Here is a 12,284-nt window from a genome sequence, read left to right as displayed (position 1 = left end):
ATTTAAAAAAAACCCACTCTCTTATTTATAATGATACTTACTTTCCTTTGTAAAGAGCTTTGAAATCTATGGATGAAAAGCTCTCTATAAGAAATGGTGTTCACTGTACTGGCATCACGTGTAAATTGTAGGTGGCCACTGTGTGGAGGAATATTGTTACTGTAAGCACTCTTGGCATGGATTTTTTTAAATAATCATTTCAATATTTGTTTTGGGGGAAGGTTACCAAAGAATTATATGGACATTATGTGAAAAAGGTAAACTAGATTACATTTTATTACCACAGTTTTAGCATTATTATTTTTATATATATATGTATAATTTACATTTCAGCTGTAAGTATCATAGAATCATAGAATATCAGGGTTGAAAGGGACCTCAGGAGATCATCTAGTCCAACCCCCTGCTCAAAGCAGGACCAATCCCCAACTAAATCATCCCAGCCAGGGCTTTGTCAAGCCTGACCTTAAAAACTTCTAAGGAAAGAGATTCCACCACCTCCCTAGGTAACGCATTCCAGTGTTTCACCACCCTCCTAGTGAAAAAGTTTTTCCTAATATCCAACTTAAACCTCCCCCACTGCAAGTAACATGTATCCCTTAGGAAAACAATGAGCTAGATTTTTGTACTGCAGAATCTACAGAGGCAAATGCATACAAGGAGACAGTAGTGGAAGCCATAACTGAAAGTAACTAGTATGTGGTAACCTCAAGCGGTGGGAAGAGATCTCTCAGGTAGAACATGCCTGTATGGCTACCCTCTACAAAGAAAATACATCGTAAGGGAAAATCCGTGACCTAGTGGAAAGAAGAATAGCTATGTGGGGGAGGAACTGGGTGGACTATGTGAGGGAGGAACTGGGTAGGTTCTGAAAAATATTTGACTTTGAGGCTATTTAGCTTAATGATCCAGTTACAGAAAGCAGAATTCCAGGTAAAGATTAGCAAATAATGTAATTTTGTAATAGTGTAAGCTAAAATGTGAAGTATATGCAGTAGCTGATTACAATAAGCATTATGCATATAGCTGTCTGTCTACACTGAATTAAACTAATGTTGCATGAAATCATTTATGAAAATAACCCTTTTTTGATTTGTTTGCTTTATTTATGAACATGAGGATTTCCATCTTAACCTTCATAATCGCCAATATGTAAAAAAGTATTTCAAAGGCCAATTATCCATAAAAATAGGTATTTGGGACCGCTGTGTCCTCAGTCACCAGAAAGTTGCATGTGAATTATGATGAATTTTAGGTTTTTCATGTGAGTATTTTAATTGTGGTGGTGGGCTTTCATTTGTTAGTTTTTGGCTCGTCTTAGAGATCTTGGGTGAAATCATGGCCCATTAAAGTCAAATGAGAGTTTTACCATTGACTTACTGGGTCCAGGATTTCATTCCTCATCTTCTGTCAGACTAAAAGTAGGATTTTAATAAAACTAAGTGAGACAAACAAAACCCCCACTTAACCCTGTGTTGTCTGTCCCATATATTGGACTGTGATTGTGCATGAATGTGATAATTTTTCACAGAAACAAGCACAAAACAAGCATAAACTTTGCAAAAATATACCCAAACCCAATGTTGGGAAAACCCCCAAAGTTTCAGAGTTGAAGTCCCATTGACCCATAGTTCTTAACACATTCACACTCTCTCATCTTTCTTCCCTGCCACTTCAAAGTCCTTAGATGGTATTTTATACAGTGGAAATGAACTGGAGTGTATTGGGGCAGCAGCATCAAATGTTCATATCAACACAACATTAGTGTTCACATTGTCCCAATGGTCACTACTGATTTGCAGAGGCAATATACTTAGAGTACATCAGTTATAGGTGAGTAATCGTCCATACTCTGTGATCTTCAAGTGAAGTTGGAGAATACACTTTAACAAAAAAAAATCTTCTGTGATATCTGGCAAAATGTTATATTCATTTCAGCCAAACTGACTCCTGAAATATTACATTGCCATCACTATTAAAAACACATGGTCTTATATGATGTGTGTCCCTATCCAGGTCAAGACAGTCTTCCACAATAAAAGCATAAAAAATAAAATCTAAATTAAAATGGAATCTAAAGCTCTACAGTTTAGTTTTGTAGTTCTCTAATGGGTTCACTGAAGTTACCAGGCGTTGACAGTGGTCTTATATATCCTCTACTTAACATTTTAAAGAGCAGGACTGCTGCTCTATTTTAGTTGCTCCTTTTCTCTATTTTCATTTTGTAGACAGGCAAAACTAGTTCATCCACTGAAACCTTAAGCACAAATGAATAAAACCACCTTTGATTAGAATATGCTGGTTGAAATCTACTGAGTGTGGTTCAATATGAATATACTGTCAGCCATTAAGACTTAAACTTCCACCCTCACATCTATGCATGAATTACCATAATATGTGCCTGAGCCCCAAGTCTTCAGGGTTTGTTTTATTAATCCTACTGAGAGATGGGCATTCTGCATTTCAGTGGGAACTAAAACCCTCCAATTCTTTTCATTCTCCATCTTCTTACAGGATAGAAGTCCTTTTTAGTTTTAGGATACCTATAATTATATGCACAGATAACCACGATCATCTTTTCAGATTTTCCTTGACTGATTCCATGTTATGTCTTTCATAGTTTGAACATGTCATGTATTAAGTAGTGTACTGAAATGGAATGATCTCATGTGGAGACTTGCTTTTATTCTTTAATGTCACATTAAAACAGCTTTGGTTTTCTGGATGTCAGCTGGCAAAATATCTGCACTTCAAAACAATTCACTGACAACTGAGGCATTTATTTTTAAAGCATATTTTCAAGTTCTTTCAGCCTCAAATAGTCAAGATAATCATAAGTAAACCTTCTGGCAATAAACATCATCTTTGTAATGTAACCCATTTTAGTTTTGATATTTGAAATTGATTTCTCTAAAAAAACAATTTTTTTTAAAAGCAAAAAAAAAAAATGAAATGTGTTAGACTTATATGTCACATGGAAGCTTCTTCCTCCCCACTGTTGTGATAAGTGCATACCAAATTCGTCTTCTGACTGCTGTCACAATTCCCTGTCCCCCGTTTATTTTAATACATGAGAGATGCTAAAAGAAGGGTCTGCTTTTCCATGTTTGCAGAAGATCCTGGTTGAGAATAGCTTTGGGACTTCTGTTCTCTAGAGACAATAGATACTAGGTGTACATCATTCCGAAGTATATTGCTTGTTGTCTGGGTGTGGAGGAGGATTCCAGCTCTTCTGTATTCAGACCCATCTGCTGGCTGATTACCTCTTTAACAATGATTTTACACAATCAGTGTGCCATGTTCCTTCCTGAAAATAGTATTCCAAAGGTATCCAGCAGTGAGGAAGAAGGACTTGAGGTGGTGTGCTCTATTTTGTTATGTGGCCATAATCTCAACCTATTATCTTAAAAAAGGATAAAACTGCAAGAAAGTATGGATTGGGGAAAAATCAGTGAAAACAGCTTCCTTGTTGAATTGTTTCTCCTTTTGAAGACTCCTCATTAGATAACAGGGAAGCACAGAAGTGCCTTTAATAATAAATGTATTGAAAGGATAATAGAAACACTCCCGCCTCTATGACACTGGGACTAAACAGAATCATGAAATAGTCTGTGCTCTATTCCATTGAAATCAACAGAATATCAGAGTATGTCAGGTATGTCCATTAGCACAGGAGGTGTGTGTTTACTGGACATATGTATGTAACTGGCACATTCAACAACAGTGCTGCAGTTAACACACTGCGCTGCCTGCTTATACTATGTACAGATAGTAAGTAGAGGGTTGTTGATGGTGGGAAGAATGTGAAAGACAGTGGAGGAAAGGATAGGGAGAGGGCAGAATTGCTCATTGGTTTGTTTCTCTTTCATTTGTTTTGCTGTGCAAACTGAGCACCTGATATTGGTATCTATTATATTTTCTTAACCTAGAAAACTGCCATGTTGTTTTGCAGCCAAATTATTTATCAATCGAACGATCGCGCAAAACTGTCATCTGAGCTCAGTATATTACCGGTACCAACTCTCATGTTAGTTGATGTAGATAAAATTTGCATACATTAGTAAGGGTGGGGGGATGTTGCGTCTCAGTGAGCATTTCCTTATGGTGAATTATTATCTTAGATGCTGAAAAGATTCACGCTGATATTGGAGTACTCTGCCAAAAATCTAGTTTCCTGATATAGGCAAATGTTGATAATGTAATTAAAGCACAAACTCACACATGGTGTTCAAATAAAATGGTTATTAATCATTTTTATCTGTCAGATTTTTTAAAGAAAGAGCCCAAACCTGTTTAAATTTAATTTGAAAAGACAATTTCTCCCTAGTGAGTAATCTGTTGCCCCGGACATCCTTTAATATAAGGCTTGTGTGTGTGTTTGTTAGCAGAATGGATAGACTATTAATAAACTATATTAGATTTTCATAACATAATTTCTTTTTATATATATTTTTAGTAAATGTTATCACTCATGGAAGTGAGAGATTTGTAACCAGTCATAGCAGAAACAAGCAGTGTTCAAACTTGCTCACATAGTTCTGCCAATATACTTTAATCCAAAGCATTGTTGATGCCCTAAAGATGGACCCTTCTTGAGAGCATCCCTCTGAACCTGTCAATGTAAAAGTGTTGGAGGAACCACCCTAAAAGTAGAAATGGTGGAAAGGGGGTGGGACGAGAGCCCAAAAAGAATTGTGGGGTTAACTTCATTAGCCTTTATAGCATTTTTTGTAATGTCAATTTCATGATTCTCTATTTCTGATAACAACTGAAAAAGTGAGATGACACAGAGTCTGTGTGGTATGGAGGTAAATTTACATTTGTAATGTGGGAATGGTTGCATAAGCATACAGTTACAAATATGTATGAATGTTATGTGTTTGTGATTAATTATATGCTGTTAACTGGGGTGGGAGGGAAGACTTGCTGGAAAATTTAGTTTTATTTTTTAAACAACCCATTGCCTCTTTTTCTCATTGTTGCCAAAGTTAAATTTGTTCCTAATGTCACATATTGACAGCAGCGAACCATTCTTGCAAAGAAACCTCAGTCTTACCCTTTTCAGCCTCTGACCTAGATCCTAGGAATGGAATTCAACAAAAGTCAAGCCTATCTCCTCTGCATCCCCCAAACATCCCAGAGCACTGGTAATATATCTACAAGGAAATGTGGAGTAAAATGAGTAAGGCTAGGTTAAAATTATGCTTAAACCTAAGCACTCTGCAGTTACAGCAGACTTCGTAGGTTCAGAATCCACAGGGCTGCCCAATTATATTCTGACTTGAATACAGTGGGGGTAAACTCTTCCATTTCACATAAAAATGGGCGTAAAGTGCACCAAGAATTCTGATTTCAAGTGACTGTTGTCACCCAACTATTAATAGGCATTTAATTTGAGTGAGCCTGGATTTTTATCAAAATTTCAGTATTGTCCTGACTTTTTCCAAAATGTCCTGTCTTCCCTGTTTTGTGTGCTGCTTCCCTGGCTTCCATTCTCCTGGCAGATCACTCTTCAGAAACGGCAGGAGGACGAGCAGCAGGAAGCCTCAGGATTCCTGGAAAAAGAGACATGCTATAAACAGTGGGAATAACATTAGCCCAGAGGAGTTCAAACTTCTCATCCCGCTATGTAAACTACCTCTGCTAATCCCTGGTGTCACAGCATTGTTTTCTGATTCTGTCACGGTAGGAGAGCTAAGGTGGAGGGCCAGGAAGATCACAGGTACATTAGTGCTGACACTTGTATAATGACTGAGTCCATGCATGTGTTGAAGAAGCAGAGTACACTGCCCAACTATTGTGATGCCAAGAACTAGTATCCAGATGATGCAAAAGCAGTCACCATAATTTTAACCGTTTTAAATGTAGAAACTGGTTTTGCCCACTGACACTATCTGAATATGTATAATTTTTGTTGTATAAGAGGGAGCACTCTGAGATTTGTGCTTTCGTTTCAGTGATGTTATACCTGCCAATACAACAAGAATGGGATATATTTCAGTTGGTATAATATAGCAAATAAAAATAGAAATATTAGCAAATTGTTCAGTTGGATTGAGGATCACATTCCCTATACAAATGTTTCTCAAACTCTCATTGCAGATCACTTCTTAATGGTGGAATCCTCTTATGGACCATCTCTCTTCCCACTCGCCAATATCCAATTCCTTACCTTCTATGCAATATCTATAGAGTTTGGTTACTTGAAAGCAGTAATGTTAGGACAACATTAAGAAAAGATAAAAATAAGCTCACTTTGGGTATGGCTAGTTACATTACTTCCATACTATACTCCCTATTTTTTTTTAATTTGTGCTGTTTATTTCGTCTCTCTGGGGGTAGGACTAGACATTTATTAATACAAATTCTCCACTCTTTTCCTGCATCCACACTGAAGGAACCTGTTCAGAATCACTTGGCAGCTTACTATATGTGTTCATTTTCATAAAAGTATCTTTTTACTCACAGAAGGCAGTTTTTTAAAGGCTCAACTGATTATTAGCAGCTACTTTTCCCTGGGGTAGGTATATTTAAAAGTGTATCTATCTACTGGCGTACTGTAAGTTTTAATGTTTTTCAGAAAACATTTATCATACTGGATAGTTTTGACGGCAAAACTTTTGCACTAAGATAAATATTTCGGAGACTCTGGTTTGAAGCTCAAAGGTTCTTAGCTTTTTAGGTCAAAATATCTCATATCCTCTGACCATGTTTGCATGCCTGTTATAACGAAAATGTTTTTTAGTTCAGATGCTGTGTTGCTTTTTTGTTGCCACAGTTAAAGAGAAAATATCTAGTAGTTAAAGCCCAAGGTTTGGACATAATCATAAGACACTTAGAATCTGATAGTGAAATTCCTCCAGATTTTACTTTTCTTATACTTGATCACTGACATCTTAAAAAAATACTACTTTTGTTAGACTCATAACAAGAGTGCAGTTTATACTCTTTCAACTGTATTGACATCAATATAATGATGCTGGTGCAAAAATGAAAAATGCTTTGGCACAATGAAGTAAGATAGACATTCAAGTGTTTGTTAAGTAAAGAAATATTTCAGTTCCTGTAGACATGGCATGTGTGAGAAATCAGTTTCCTGAAAAGGTATTCTTTATGAATGAATAGGGAAATAAAAGCTATTTTTAAGATTCAAAGGAATGATTATAATGGGAAAATGGTTTTAAAAATAAGCATTATATACTATACAGTTACTTTACAGTCACTCTTTAAAAGCAAATCATTTATTTTATTTTTTTGCTAAAAGTAATGAACCTGGCTGATATCCATGCAGAACACAAAAAGCACTAACTGAATTAAAAAGATGTATTTCCTCAAAGATATTTTCCAAATGTGTTCCTTAATTGTTGAAAATATTAGTTACAAACAAAGGAATTCCCCACACACACTTAGCAAATATTTATCATCCACTTAGCTAACTATTGTATTGTTAATAAATGAGGGAAAGAAATATTTGTGAAAAATAGGGATTTCTGCTAATGCTAACAAATGGCTGTGCTATGATAAGAGCTCCTCCACACACAGCCAGCAACCACATATGTTTCCACCTGGTTAGTCTGTTATCAGAATCCATCTCTGATTCCAGGCTGATGAGAGGCTGAATTTGTAAACCTAGGTGTACTTACAGATGAGAGGAAGTGCAAGTGCACAGATATCTAGACAATGGAAAACTTGTCAACATTCTGCCATTAGCAAGTGTGTCTCCATTAGTGTACTGATGCCACATAATCCATGGAGCTGTTTTTTACATCTCATATCCCTGAGTTATAGTGGAGGCGGGGGAGGGGGAAAAAGGCGGTGCATTCTGGTGGTCAAAAATCCTGGAGATCATTTCGCTGGCACAATATGTGAAGGTTATGTAATGTGTATAAGTATATTACATAAGTGCACTCCAGTGCTAAAATCCACTAGCTATTATTTTAAAATTAATTACAGTTAGAGTATTAAAGAATATTAGAAAAAATTACTGAAAAAATATGATCCTAAATGATGTCTACAGCAGTAGTAGCAGCAGGGTTTTGAATGAGTGATCATTCTTATGAATATATTAAAAGTAATGGGATGGTTTGTAATAAAGAACAAAGTTGAATGCACATCAATAATTTTAAAAGTTCATTTAGACTGAAAGTGAATTTGAGTTTAAAAAGGGCATATCACAGGGTAAAGCTCACAGTACACCACAATATTTTTATTTCACTGCTGTATTTCAAATGGTGTTATGCTGGAGTCACTGGAAGGAGGAAGTAATTTTTTATTTACAATCTGATTCAGTATCCCTTTCCCCTTAATTTGGAATCGGGAGAGCTGCAGTTGAGTTTATATAGCCTTGTCTGACATCACTATTAAAGTCCTCCAAAGATCAGGCCAAAAGTTCTCCAATAATATCAGTAACAACTCCCTCCCCTACCCTTGTAGAAAGGATCCAAAGGCTCCCTGGCAGATCAGAAATAATAGACCCCCCTAATGAAGGAGATGTACTCTTTTTCATTTTTCCATCTTTATGTAACAGGGAATCATCTCTTGCTAACCTCTTGCTACCTTCTTCTTCATAGGTATCACATTGGGCTTTAGGGAGGGACTCAAGAGATTGTTCTTTAAGCAGAAAAGGGCATGAGTGTCACAATGAACAAGCCCCCTTCGTATCCTCCTCCAGGGTCCATCTGTCCAGTATTCAGATGGCTATTAATCATGGCCCTACTGGGAACCCTCAGGTATGCTATCCTATTCCCACAAGCCAGCATTCACTGTTGCTCCTTATAGGATTAGTTCTTCTTGTTTAAGTGGTGGTATAGACCTTCCCAATCAGGTCAGTTGCTGCAGTCACAGATCCTAGAAAAACAGGAGGAGGAGAGTGATGAGGATCAGCATGCCCACACAGAGGAACTACTGATCCCACCTATGATTTCATCCTTCTTCCCTGATGAGGCAGCAAATTCCTCCATGCCTTGTCTCATGGACAACTTTAAGGCATTCCAAGATTTGATGAAAGACATGGCTGAAACCACTGGAGGTAGTTTGTAAGAGAAGTAGAACAAGCCACTACACTTCCTGTACCTTTCATGCCTGGTAGGATTGCCATGTCTATTAATGAGAGATTGTTAGACCCTGCAAAGGAATTGTGACAAATTCCAGCATCAATATCTATCACATTCAAAAGATGATGCATGTACCTGGTGCCAGGATTACTTACTGTAGATCCTGCTCAAGGGCATCGGATTTCGTGGAACTTTTCTACAGACTGCTTTGGATGTGTCTAAGCCCACTGCCTGCACTATGGCCACTTCTGGGGCAATGTGAAGATCCTTCCGGCTCTAGTCATCAGGGATACCCAGGGGAGTTCAAACAATTATAGCGGATCTGCCTTTTGAGAGCTGTGACCTCTTCAATTCCAAGATTGACAAGGATCTCCATTTATCAAGATTCTAGGGTTAACTTGCACTCTCTGGGCTTTTGCACCCCAGTCCCAAGGAGAAAAAAAACAGATCTCAAAGCTCTTTCAGGCAGTGTCCCTCTGCCCTATGCTACTGTTCCAACACTTCCCGCTCCCCACCCCCAGCCTGTGCTGGACACAGGTGCTGGTAGATGTCCTAAGGTAGTGAGCCTTGCACCTGTTTCTCTTTGGATTGGGCACTGGCCCCCATTTGCTTAAGTGGGTCCAGAAACCTCTGACACCAAAACCCAATCACACCCACGTGAGTCAAGGGAAGGGGTGACCAATGGGCTGTAATAGGGAGGGGAAATTTAAGGGAATTCAACAACAGTGAAACAATAGCACAGTTTCTTCCCCTACCTGAGGAGGTGCCAAAAATCTTTACAGTGGTGGTGGAATGAGCTGAGATGCGCTAGCCTGGTGAGATGAGGCTCCTCTGGTGTCTGCTCAGTCTGGACCTCAGGCCTGGTGAGGTATGTTACTCCTCAACTACTCAGTCATCATCTTCTCTCAGAACATGCGTGAGCCTAAATCAAGAGTGCTCACAACAAGTCCCAAGCTAGAAGTGTCCCTCACAGGTCCTTTTCCCAGGCTCATGCACATCTACACCAGAGAAACAGTCTTTCTTTTTTGAGTGATTGTTCACATACATATTCCACAGCAAGTGTATGTGCACTCAGTGCACTCTAGTCAGAGACTTTTGCCACCAGTACCACTAGGCGACGCTATCAGGCAAAGGCATAAAAGGAGGAAAAAATGGTTACTTACCTATACAGTAACTGTCATTCTTTGAATGTGTTGGGCACATATACATTCTATGACCTTCCCACCTTTATATACAGTGGTGCAAAGGAACAGAGAGGGAGGCAGTGACCAAGCCCCTTTTTTGCCCTCACCTGAGTGCATGAGGCGTGCAGGGGCACATGAGTCACCTACTGATACTCTTGGCAGAAGTTTCCAAATGAAGTACACTGGGCGTGCATACACCTGCAGTGAAATGTGTATGTGCACAACACATCTCAAAGAACAACAGTTACTGTATAGGTAAATAACTGTTTTTCTTCCTTTCATGGAGGCCCCCCTCCCCACATGCTACAGTCAAGATGTCAACCCCTGCTCTTCAACTCTTCCCAACTGTCACGGAATCCTCCGGCTTCTAGCTTGCCCCTCTAGGCCATTGATCCTCCAGGACTTGGCTGCTCACACTTAGGTGTCATTGGCTGTCTTATTACAGTATTATAATCCACGCAGGGCATCAGAACCACCAAGGAAGAAGAGGTTCCACTACTGATGACCCTCTGCTACTTCCTCAGCTACTGTGCACTCCATATCTGTTTCTTGGCAACAGGTATGATGCGTAGTCAAGAACCTGGCAGAACCTACAGAGGATCTCTACCCATTTCCCCACTATTTTTTGACAACTGTTTTGCCTTTTTTCAGGAGGCCTCGGCTGGCATCATCAAGGACCAGTTTAGAGTTCATCAGCAAATGATACTGCATACAGATCCATGCTCTTGACCCTCAATCCCCATTCCTCCCTATAGGAGATGGACTCTCTTGTGCACTTGGAACAGTGGAGAAAGTGCCCTTTGGGTTCAGAGGCAAGGGATTCTACTCCCATTATTTTCTTAATCCCAAAGAAGAAAGAGGGTTGGTGCCCTATCCTGGACCTTTGACATTTCAACAAGTTTGTCCATCATTTCAAGATCAGGATGGTGACTGCGGCCTCCGTAATCTCCTTAATAAAGCATCAAGATTGGTTTGTGGCTCTTAACTTGTAGGATACTTATGTCCATCTGCCCACACACTCAGGACATTGGGAAATACCTCAGATACTGGGTAGGGAATGCTCACTACCAATAGAGGGTCCTGCGCTTTGGTCTTTCCACAGCACTGAGGGCTGTCATGGGAGCTTACTTGAGATGGCAAGGTATCCAGGTCTGTCTGTATCTTGACAGTTGGCTCATCTGAGGGAAATCACCGCAGCAGGTGACCAGCTCAATCTATGTAATCCAAAGGCTCTTTGCTACTCTAGGCCTCAAAAAAAAAAAAAGAGAGAGAAAAATTCATCTTTGATCTAACTCAAAGTCTAGAGCTCATAGGAGCCATGTTAGAAACAAGGTCAGTGAGGGCTTATTGCCAATAAGAAAGATTCCAAACTATACTGGACCTTATCAGTCACCTCCAGCCTGGTCCAAAGCTGTTAATGAGACTGTGCCTTACACTTCTAAGTCATATGGCTTCCTGCACCTACGTGACTCAATTTTCCCAGCTTCACCTAAACATCACATGGACATATAGGGGACAGTCCCACAAGAATAACTTTTCTGTTAAAGTCGTGAAAAGACCCATGTTAGGTTTGCAAAGAAGTAATTGATAAATGCAATCTTGGCTTGCCCATATCCATTTAGGCAAAGATCATTTTCCTATCCTGTCGCTTTGACCATGTCACCCCTCTCTTTGTATCTCTAACACTGGATCCTCTGGATCCTTGTTTTCTACTGCATCAAACATAAGCTTTTCACTTTCAAAGCGCTTCACAGTCAATCCCCACTGAAACTATCATCTCTTTCACTATTGAGCTGTCAATGCTTACATCCAATTGGCTCAAAAGAATGGCCATACTGGGTCAGTCCAAAGATCCATCTAGCCCAGTATCCTGTCTTCCAACAGTGACCAATGTCAGATGCCCCAGAACAGGTAATCATCAAGTGCTCCATCCCCTGTCACTCATTCCTATCTTCTGAAAACCGAGGTTAGGGACACCATCTCTGCCCATCCTGGTTAATAGCCATTGATGGATCTATCCTCCATGAATTGATATAATTCTTTTTTT

The 12,284-nt window shown here is 39.2% G+C and overlaps 1 protein-coding gene across 3 annotated transcripts in view; it reads left to right on the top strand.

Annotated features, from left to right (window-relative positions):
* ANO10 (anoctamin 10) overlaps positions 1–12,284 on the top strand; it is a 259,737-nt gene that overhangs the window by 202,230 nt on the left and 45,223 nt on the right. The window lies entirely within an intron of this gene.

Source organism: Natator depressus, chromosome 2 (genome assembly GCF_965152275.1).
Source record: "Natator depressus isolate rNatDep1 chromosome 2, rNatDep2.hap1, whole genome shotgun sequence".
NCBI lineage: Eukaryota > Metazoa > Chordata > Testudines > Cheloniidae > Natator > Natator depressus.
This window is presented reverse-complemented; position numbering and strand designations above follow the sequence as displayed.